Raw genomic sequence first — 11,454 nt, forward strand, 5'->3', positions numbered from 1 at the left:
ACAAACTTTCTATTGTCCTTAGCGATTTAAATCAATGCCCACCAGCAGATAATGTCAGTTATTCCCCTGTGTGCTGCTAATAAGGTTTTATTAAGGAAGCAGCGTTCGAGATAAAGTGACCTAAGTCATAAGGTTCACAATCGCGTGGGAATGATAAGAAATTGTAATTACACTGCTCGAAGTTTCACTTGCATGCACAATGACAGAAACGAATTTAAAAATACTGTTTTAAAAGTAGAGGTGAGTGATTTGCAAAGTGTAGCAAATGCCAATTAAAGTGTGGGCAGCAAGGGAAGTGAAGCTTAGAATAACCATTTTGAGATGTGTTTGTGGTATATTTTCTGACTCTGTTTCGAACGCACTCTCACGCAGTCTTAACAGCAAACATAACTGTGATGCAACAGTCTGTTGCGCTGGCTGCTTTTGAAATTTGATGTGCACAACTGTTACTCTTTCGTGCTTTCTAAACGAACCCATGACTAAAGGGGCCGCGTTTCTTCGTATACTTTATCTTCTCCATTAGTTTCTCCGGGTGAAGTGACGTAGTGGTAAAACATCAGACTCGTGTTCTGCAGAACATTGGTTCAACATTCAGTCCATCCATATAGATTTAGGCTTCTGATATTTGATCTGCACGATTGCAACTTTTTCGTGCTTCCTAGACCAATCCGTGACTAAGGTTGTGAAGTAAGGAAAACAAAAGGTTTATGGTAATACGTATATTTTATTCACACTTCTGTAATTGTACATGAGATACAGTACATCAGCAAAACCCACTGGTTCTTTCTTCACACAAGTTCAGTGTTTAGCCAATAACGATTTCTTGTATGCACAGAATTCAGCGTGTATTTCTCTCAGACAAATGGACATTCCTGTAGCTTTATCTTTTGGCCTTTGTTGATACAGTGTCCTAAATCGTCTACGTGCAAACTGTACATATGGAGGTAGTTCACAACCTCTTTATATGCACTCTGAGAATAGGGAAACAATGTGTTCAGTCTTTCGAACACAATGCGTAGCACCATCTACAGGATGCAGAAAAACTGAGTCACGAAATTTTAACCCTACACAGCTGATGCCAGTAGGAACCAAAATTACTAATATGTAAAGGTTTTTTATAAAATTAACGCTACCAGTCACAAACTTTGTCAAATATTGTATTACTTCTTTATTTAGCGACATGTTTCGAGGGGATACCTCATCTTCAGGCTAAATAGCATTACAAAAACAACTTTACAATGAGGTCATACTGATGATACATAGTATTTTCGTAAATGCAGTGGTCATCTTTGTTCTTCTGGCGTGGCAGTTTCGTTGTGATGCGCTGAGGTGTTTCCATTTCCGTGGCTTTGTTGGTCACTGTTCATAAATTGTCACTAACATAGCAGTAACTTGGAAATACGAGCGCAAACAGTTCTGTAGCACAGTGGACAAGATGGAGGTCGAAATACAGCTAGTTTCGATTTGACTATCGATTTGTCGATCTATGTGGTGTCAGCTGTTTACATGTCTTCTGCACGTCTTGTCAAAGATGACCACAGCATTTACGAAAAGACCATGTACCATGAGTATGACCTCATTGTAAAGTTGTTTTTGTAATGCCATTTAGCCTTAAGATGAGGTATTCACTCGAAACATGTCGCTAGATAAATGAGTAATACAATAGTTGACAAAGTTTGTGACTGGTAGCGGTAATTTAAAAAAAAAATAAAAACCTTTACATATTTCTTGAGACAGTCACGGTCGAAAAATAGTCAAAATGTCTTCAAAATTAGTAATGTTCTGTGGGTCGACAACGCACCATTTTTAAACTACGGAAACTTGGCGCCACGCGCTCCTATTGGCCGTGGGATTGCCCTGTTGCCGTTCGTCGGATGACGGACAGCGCTATGGTTCCAGAATGAGATTTTCACTCTGCAGCGGAGTGTGCGCTGATATGAAACTTCCTGGCAGATTAAAACTGTGTGCACCGACCGAGACTCGAACTCGGGACCTTTGCCTTTCGCGGGCAAGTGCTCTACCATCTGAGCTACCGAAGCACGACTCACGCCCGGTCCTCACAGCTTTACTTCTGCCAGTACCTCGTTTGGAAGGTAGGAGACGAGGTACTGGCAGAAGTAAAGCTGTGAGGACCGGGCGTGAGTCGTGCTTCGGTAGCTCAGATGGTAGAGCACTTGCCCGCGAAAGGCAAAGGTCCCGAGTTCGAGTCTCGGTCGGTGCACACAGTTTTAATCTGCCAGGAAGTTTCAGTTTCAGCGCTATGGTTGTCGGTTCACACTTACAAACGTCCATCGGCACGTCACTGTCCTAACGTGATACGCGCCCGTGTCGAACAGGTCTTGCTGTTTGTTTCCACCTCACGTCAGAGGCATTCAGACGTGAGCTTCGCTTCGGAGCACACACACGTCACCTGCGATTTAGTCATACAGTAAGCACGGTGTCACAGTATTCGTTTGAAGAACAGCGAGATATGGTTTTTGTTAGGGGACTAGCCGACGGTAATGCGCATGAAGCTCGACGGTTGTATGAGAAACGGAACCCAGCAAGATGCCAGCCACACCCGTTATCGTTTACAGCAATTCATCGGCGACTTGGCGAGGCGTAACAGGCTCGTTAGCGGGATATCACGGTGATGCAGAAGACCTCGAACACGACAGGATGCTGCATTTGAAGAGACTTTTCACGAGCGCTTCGAGGAAGCACTCGAGTGGTTTCACACGACATGGGAGTGACTCATCGGTTAGTCTGGTAGATTTTGGGGGATGACTGCCAGCATCAATTTAGTATCCACCCTGTCCAAGACCTAAATCCGGTGGCGGGCTATGAACACGTCACGTACGTCCACTGAAACCACGAACGATTTTCGCTCATCATTCATGCCGGCCTTGTGGGTGGCCATCTGATTGTGCCAGACCGTCTACCTTCTCGAGTTACGGGGGCAAATTACCATCACTTTTTGCAAGAAACTCTACCCAGCCTGCTGGAAGATGTTCCCTTGGACATACAGATACGCATGTGGTTGCAGCATGATGGGGCGCCCGCTCATAACAGTCGTGCTGTGCGCAGATGTTTAAATGAACTCTTCGACGGCCGGGTAATTGGCAGAGGTGCTCTTAGGACATGACCTCAGCGATCACCAGACCTCACGCCACCGGACATTTTCCTGTGGGGATTCTTCAAGTTTCTAGTTCACCTTTTCCAGACGCTAACCACCTACAAACGAAGGGGAATTTATGCAACTAATACAAAATGCCGCCAGTCACATCAGGGCCATGCCAGGCATATTAGAAAGAGTTTGGCAAAGCACCGTTCGATATTACCAAATTTGTGTCGCGTCAGAGGTCCACCAGGTCGAGCACGTCACCAGTGTCCTAGCTACAAAGAAAGGCCCCTTTCAGGGCCGACGTAATTTGTAAAAGACTTTTTCTACGCGAACTAACAGTTGTCGATGGCTTTGTTCCCGGTATGTCTTATCTTGAAACTACAGTGCATGTGTCGGGATCTTGGTGGATTCGCCCCCAGTACCCCAGAGTAGTAGGCTGGCACGCTACCACCGTGCGTGAAGGAGCCTTGGATACATCGCGATCTCCGGCAGGCAAAGCATTCGCGGTCTTGCGTTGTCCAGAGCATCCGGTATCAGGGAAATCCCGCTGCCAATCGGAGTGCCTGGTGCCAAGTTTCCGTAGTTTCAAAATTGTGCGTTGTCGACCTAAACAACATTAGTAATTTTGGTTCCTACTGGTATCAGCTATACAGTGTTGAAATTTCGTGACATAATTTTTATTCCACCCTTCATAGAGCGAATAAGTTTGTAATGGTAGAGTGGTATAAGTAAATCGATCGACCAGCCGATCTCAGCATGAGTGCAGCATCGTTATACAGTGATGTAAGGATAGTGTCAAACTGGCACAGCAAATCATTGGGGGTGAGCAGGACGGATCAAACTCTGTGTTCATCTGCTGGCTGATGTAGCGTTCTGCAGTATACGGTTCATTCCATTCTGACTCCGTAAAACTACTTTAACACCTCTTGTGCATTGTCAGTCGCTAACTCAACACGCCAGTCGCTATACACTGTCACTTCTGTATCAGTAATTAAGCGCTTTGTAGCTCTGGCTGTTACACTATAACAAAAATTGAATAGCATTGGAGCACTAGGCAGTTTCTCATCCACCACATCTACACCCTGTCCTTGCAGTAACGACGGAACGTTTCAGGGTGGTGCATGTATCGGAGACCTGTACTAACCGGCACTGTGTGGAGTAGAACCACTAGCACACTTCTTAAGGGATTCAAGAACTGGTTCAGCGTTACACAGACTGATGAGTGGGATGGATAAAAGCAACTCGTTGTGTTGCTCCAACATGCTAGCCAGGTGCGTTACAGCATCCCACAATGCTGCAGATCCCAATAGGCCTGATGTTGCTGCAGGTTGCAACAAGCTTCTGGATGCTGTTGCTCCTACTGTTCTGGACTCAACACAGGTCGCTGCAGGTTCTGACAACCTGGTGGGTGCTGCTGCAGATCCGACCATGCAGGAACCCACTGGACAAGGGAGTTGAAGAAACTATGAGCATCCACAGACATGGAGATTAGCAGAGAACCATTATGTGTGGTAACAGTAGCAAAGATACATAACGAGTACTTACTCTTCCACTTCTTCTGCAAGACAGAGGCAGATGAGGATCTCAGCTGCTTTTGACGCTTTATGGTAGCTACTACTCCACTGACTGAGGCTGATGAACTACCACATTGTCCTTAAGTCACCCCTACCACTAGAATCACACGACTTGATGTAGTGTTCCTGCATTCCTGTTGTCCTCTCCAGTTTTCAGGTAGGGAGAGGGGAATGCTGTGTTACTATTAGCTCCCTGACAGGAAATGGTGGGGGTGCTAATCGTGGGACTCAAGCGCCCTCTGTGGCAGTTTTGTGAACTACCTCAGTCGGTCTTGGATGTTAGGTGAAGAACACATACACATTCATCTCTTAGAGATATTCACACACCATTTCAAGAATGGTAGACAGTTATAGCTTAAGTAGCCATCTGTATGGGTCGCAAAGTGCATCTTGAACCCATTATGATAAATCACGATTATTTACTGAAAAGTGTTCTTTTTATACTCATCCATTTTCTTTCCCTTTTCAATCCTCATGTATCGAACTATGAATGAAGTTCTCAGTTGCATGTTTACATTGCGTACACTTATTAAAACCCTCCTTGCTCATCATCAGCATCTTTTGAATTGAATACATTCTGAACAAGATGACTACGCTGGAGTGGATGAGTATCATGCCTCGTGTGCTTTGGAAGACTGACTGGACTTTTCTTGAAAGATCTACAGTTCGAGCATGAGCATTTATCAGGAAGAGTTGCCAAACGTAACTTTAGTCCATCCATCTGCATCTTCATTACTTGATGAAATGTATTCTCATTCTCTCGCTCATTTAATATATCAACTTTCCAAGCATCATGCATGGGTCTATGGACCAAGTTCTCAGGTGCATGATTACAACTAACACAGCTGTTGAGCTCTTTCTTGACCAACACCAATATATCCTCCATTGAACACATTGCACATACAGTAAAGTAAAGGCTTATGCCCATCCTATCTGGTAGCTCAGTGCAGGCTGAAGATTCCTCACAAGTGGAGGGGGGAGGGGGTGATATCGTAGGAGGATGGGGAAAGGGGTGAGGGTGAGGGTGAGGGGGAATGAATAGGGGGAGTTAGGTTATTGGAGGTACCCCAATTTTCCTACTTCCCGCCAGGATTTGCTCCAGTTTGCAGAGCCACCATATTGGATAAATTATTAGTCCTCATAATCGGCTTTGTTGAGCTACTGACACATACCATTCGCCACTTGCCTCCATATGGCTGATGACTGTGTGTGTGTGTGTGACACATTTGAAAGAGAGACGGAATCTCGGCTGAATAATAGCTAAGTTAAATTTAAAGTCCGATTAGCCATGATAGAGAATTTGGGACCGATCGTTACAGTACCTGGTAACTTGTCTCATAGCGAGCTGAGCTTGGTAAGACGGCATTTTTACAGATTTTGAAGTTTCTTCTTAATGAACGGATTTTCTGTTTCCGAAAAATTCGTAATACACAAACATAATTTTTGAGCTATAAATTTACTACAGTTTGCTAAAAGTTAAAAGATATAGACATGTACATGTATCTGACGACCCTTTCGTAGAAAAGACAAATCGCTTTCACAGTTTTCATTCTCGAGCAGTTTGCCGTAATCTACTACTAAGAGGAGAGAGAGTCCTTTCATATAATCTACACTGAAACATAGAGGAATTCCATCACAGTCTGCCGGTTTCATTTTGTTGAGCTATTTTAGGAGATTTTCTATTCCGTTTCCAGTTACTTCCTAAATTTTATTTCCGAATTCTGGCGGTGATTGAAATGAAGAATGACTGTACAAAGTTCTATACTTCGTACATTTCTCTGTAATTCATCCTTTCGCGTGAGCAATATTAAACTGTATAGGTGGGTTTGATCCGTTTACCGATTTGTCATAAGACCAAAACGTCATGGAATGCTACGTCAAATCAGAAGTCAATATTTCTCTTAAGAATTAATTGAACATCTCCTGTACTGCTCTCTTCAAGCACATTTTAGGTCGTTCTGGCTTTGTATGGGTAAAGGCTTTGACTGCATTTAAGCCTATAGTTAAGTTCTCTCGGCTTTTATAGCATCTTTCTAACATCGCAGATATTTTCCAGACCTCATAACCTTGCTCAGCGCGTACATATTTAAAGCATATTGTAGAACTCTCTTAAACTATTCCCACTGATAACTTACTCCTACATTATCGGAAGTAGGTAAGATGTTAAAAGATATGAGTTTTTATCACATTTCTTAAGTAGAATTATTTTCGTTTCTTAAATTTGTTTTTATAACTTCATCCACTGACGCTATGATGCCTAATGATTTATAACCCACCTCCCCCTCACCCCCATCTCTACCCCCACTCCTTTACATTAGTGGAATCTGTGTATCACCAAGTATATTAAGCCTCACAAGTTGGGTCTTCGACTACTCAAGGATGCGTAGAGCAATACCAAGAGATTTCCTGTCTGTGGCACCTGTTTTAATTACGTGAGTCTCCCAATCTAAGTTTTAATCTACCAATATTATCGTCATATGATCACGAAAGCATGAACACTAAATTAATAACGAAAATTTCCTAAATGTTTCCTCAAGCGTTCTGTCACTGTAGCTAATGAGGCATGTGGTCTACACAAACATCTGATTGCTGTGTCTGACGGACATTTGACGCTTTCCTGCATAAATTAAGCGCATTAGTTATCTGCATCAAGCTAGCTCGACATTACTGACTGAGTTCACTGCGACAGTTCATATTCCGCGGTCACTGACCTCCTTCCTATACAGGGTGCTACAAAAAGGTACGGCCAAACTTTCAGGAAACATTCCTCACACACAATGAAAGAAAATATGTTATGTGGACATGTGTCCGGAAACGCTAACTTTCCATTTTAGACCTCATTTTATTACTTCTCACATGGAATGGAAACACACAGCAACAGAACTTACCAGCGTGACTCATAACAATTTGTTACGGGAAATGTTCAGAATGTCCTCCGTTAGCGAGGATACATGCATCCACCCTCCGTCGCATGGAATCCCTGATGCGCTGATGCAGCTCTGGAGAATGGCGTATTGTATCACAGCCGTCCACAATACGAGCACGAAGAGTCTCTACATTTGGTACTGGGGTTGCGTAGACCAGAGCTTTCAAATGCCCCCATAAATGAAAATCAAGAGGGTTGAGGTCAGGAGAGCGTGGAGGCCATGGAATTGGTCCGCCTCTATCAATCCATCGGTCACCGAATCTGTTGTTGAGAAGCGTACGAACACTTCGACTGAAATGTGCAGGAGCTCCATCGTGCATGAACCACATGTTGTGTCGTACTTGTAAAGGCACATGTTCTGGCAGCACAGGTAGAGTATCCCGTATGAAATTATGCTAACGTGCTCCATTGAGCGTAGGTGGAAGAACATGGGGCCCAATCAAGACATCACCAACAATGTCTACCCATACGTTCACAGAAAATCTGTGTTGATGACGTGATTGCACAATTGCGTGCGGATTCTCGTCAGCCCACACATGTTGATTGTGAAAATTTATAATTTGATCACGTTGGAATGAAGCCTCGTCCGTAAAGAGAACATTTGCACTGAAATGAGGATTGACACATCGTTGGATGAACCATTCGCAGAAGTGTACCCGTGGAGGCCAATCAGCTGCTGATAGTGCCTGCACACGCTGTACATGGTACGCAAACAACTGGTTCTCATGTAGCACTCTCCATACAGTGACGTAGTCAACGTTACCTTGTACAGCAGCAACTTCTCTGACGCTGACATTAGGGTTATCGTCAACTGCACGAAGAATTGCCTCGTCCATTGCAGGTGTCCTCGTCGTTCTAGGTCTTTCCCAGTCGAGAGTCATACGCAGGAATGTTCCGTGCTCCCTAAGACGCAGATCAATTGCTTCGAACGTCTTCCTGTCGGGACACCTTCGTTCTGGAAATCTGTCTCGATACAAACGTACCGCGCCACGGCTATTGCCCCATGCTAATCCATACATCAAATGGGCATCTGCCAACTCCGCATTTGTAAACATTGCACTGACTGCAAAACCACGTTCGTGATGAACACTAATCTGTTGATGATACGTACTGATGTGCTTGATGCTGGTACTGTAGAGCAATGAGTCGCATATCAACACAAGCACCGAAGTCAACATTACCTTCCTTCAGTTGGGCCAACTGGCGGTGAATCGAGGAAGTACAGTAAATACTGACGAAACTAAAATGAGCTCTAACATGGAAATTAAGCGTTTCCGGACACATGTCCACGTAACATATTTTCTTTATTTGTGTGTGAGGAATGTTTCCTGAAAGTTTGACCGTACCTTTTTGTAACTCCCTATATAAAATCCAATCCTCATCTAAGATTTCCCTGCTGTTCATTGCTCGTTTCGTTCAACTTCTTGTTCATAGATCTGTGAGGGCATTAGTCCATTAATAAGGCTAATACTGACACCTAGCGGCGTACCTACCTGTGATGAAAAAATTAAACTCTACGATTAATACAACCCTTGAAATTGTAGAGGAGGCAGTGATAATATACAGGTTAGGTACAGAATGTACAGAAATCAAACTGTCGTTCTAAAAGTCGAAGGGAGATGAAACAGAAGCTGTATTTGAGAACGGAGAGAAAAAGGAATGTAACCAATCACCGGTATTACTCAATTTGTACGTTTAGGAAGTAGTAAAGGAAATCTAGAACAGATTTGGAAAGGTAAATAAAGTTCACAGAGAAGAAATAAAAAATTTGCTTTTTGCCGATGATATTGCAGTTCTGTCAGAGACGGCATATGATCTCGAAAAGTCAGTTGGACGGAATGGAAAGTATCCTGAAAGGAGGATGTAAGATGAATATCAAGAAACGAGAAACAAGGGTAGTGGAATGTAGTGGAATTACGTGAGGTGATGCTGAAGTAATCAGATTAGGAAGTCAGACATTAAAAGCAGTGAATCAATTTTGTATTCAGAAACCAAAGTAACCGAAGTAGAAAGGATGCAAAATGCCGACTAGCAATAGCAATACAATCCTTTCTGAATAATATGTCTTTTGGGAAGGTATTTGTCGGGATTCTAGCCGTGACGGAAGTGAAATGTGGATGCTAAGCGCCTCAGTAGGGAAAAGAATATACGCTTTTGAAACTGTGTGGTGCAAAATATTCGTGAAGATTATTTGGGGAAATCGAATATTTAACAGAACAATGTCCTAGTGCCTTGTGTCGGAGCTAAGTGAATTCGAACTTGGACAAATAGCGGGCGCTTTTACGATGGGTGCCTGCGTAATCAGGCTAGTCGACGCGTTTGGTGTTTAAAGAGACACCATATCGAGGACTAATACTGTATACAGAGAAAGTGGAAAAATGTCATCCGCTAAGTCCCTCAACACACAATGGTCGTTGTTGTCGATTACTGTCGTGTGGCATGAAGGACAGTAAAAGTTCTCTTCTCACCAGAAACTAATCGTATTTGTCTTATCTTCTCCTGTCTTTTTAGGCTCCCGCTTCCTTTTACTATTCCAAACCCGTCGTAAAAATTCCCTGATATTATCCTGTAGATAATGAAATTCTGTGCTGCTTTATCCCAAGAACTGCCGATCAGCTAACTCCATTGCGTTATTAGCAACGTGACCCTGGTTCGAGAAGTGAAAATTTTGTTCACAAGGCGAAGCGGCAGGCGTTCAGACACTCCTAATTTTAAAAGCGATATACTCTGTCCCGGCCGGCCGCGGTGGCCGTGCTGTTCTAGGCGCTGCAGTCCGGAACTGCGGGACTGCTACGGTCGCAGGTTCGAATCCTGCCACGGGCATGGATGTGTGTGATGTCCTTAGGTTAGTTAGGTTTAAGTAGTTCTAAGTTATAGGGGACTGATGACCTAAGATGTTAAGTCCCATAGTGCTCAGAGCCATAAGAACCATAACTCTGTCCCGGAACCACTGAAAGATTCTTATTGTAGTTGTGATTCGCAGGATAGGGAGTGATTTTCCTTTGGAAGTATGAACATTTGGGGAACGTCAGTGAATTTCCATAATCTTCCAGCCTGAAGATTCCAATAGCTGTTGCAGGTCTCAAAGTAACAGTTTGACCTTGAACCTTGCGGAGAACACTTGAGCACTCGAACCTCTCTTTGCTTGACGGTGTCAAGTTACGAAAGAGGGCTACAAGTTGGTCCTGAGTGCTAGTGTTCCGTCTGACTTTGAGTAATAGTTAGTGAATGAGCATGGTACATTCATCAGACAAAACCTTACGATCACCTACCTAGAAGCCGGTATGTCCACCTTTGCTACGGGTTACAGCGGCGATGCATCGTGGCATGGAAGCAGTGATGTGCTGGTAGATCGATGGAGGCAGTTGGCACCACATCTGCAAGCTAAATTCCCGTAAATTCCGAGGAGGGTGTCGATGAGCTCTAACGCCATATTTAATCAAATCCGAGATATGTTCACTCGGGTTCCAATCAAGTGAGTTTGGAACCAGGACATCAATTGGAACTCACCACGGTGTTCCTCGAACCACTCCATCGCAATCCTGGCCCTGTGACACAGTGTTCTATCTTGTTGAAAAATGCCGCTGCCATCGGGAAATACGATCGTCATGTACGTCGTCAGCAACCAGTGTACGATACTCATTGTCCGTCATGGTGCCTTGCACGAGCTCCACTGGACCCACTGCATTCCCATGTGAATGTTCCGCAGAGCGTAATGGAGCCGCTGCTAGCTTGTCTCTGTCTCCCAGTACGGTTGTCAAGAAGCTGTTCTCTTGGACGATGATGGATTCACAAGCTCCTACCCGCATGATGAAGAAAGTATCGGGATCCATCAGACCATGAAACGCTTT

At 44.0% G+C, this 11,454-nt stretch overlaps 2 non-coding genes across 2 annotated transcripts; one reads left to right on the forward strand and one right to left on the reverse strand.

Annotated features, from left to right (window-relative positions):
* Positions 1-1,965: 1,965 nt before the first annotated feature.
* Trnas-cga (transfer RNA serine (anticodon CGA)) lies at positions 1,966-2,039 on the reverse strand. The gene has a single exon. It is a non-coding gene; the product is annotated as a tRNA-Ser (tRNA).
* Positions 2,040-2,147: 108 nt separating this feature from the next.
* Trnas-cga (transfer RNA serine (anticodon CGA)) lies at positions 2,148-2,221 on the forward strand. The gene has a single exon. It is a non-coding gene; the product is annotated as a tRNA-Ser (tRNA).
* The last annotated feature ends 9,233 nt before the right edge of the window (positions 2,222-11,454 follow it).

Source organism: Schistocerca nitens, chromosome 2 (assembly GCF_023898315.1).
Source record: "Schistocerca nitens isolate TAMUIC-IGC-003100 chromosome 2, iqSchNite1.1, whole genome shotgun sequence".
Taxonomy (NCBI): Eukaryota; Metazoa; Arthropoda; class Insecta; order Orthoptera; family Acrididae; genus Schistocerca; species Schistocerca nitens.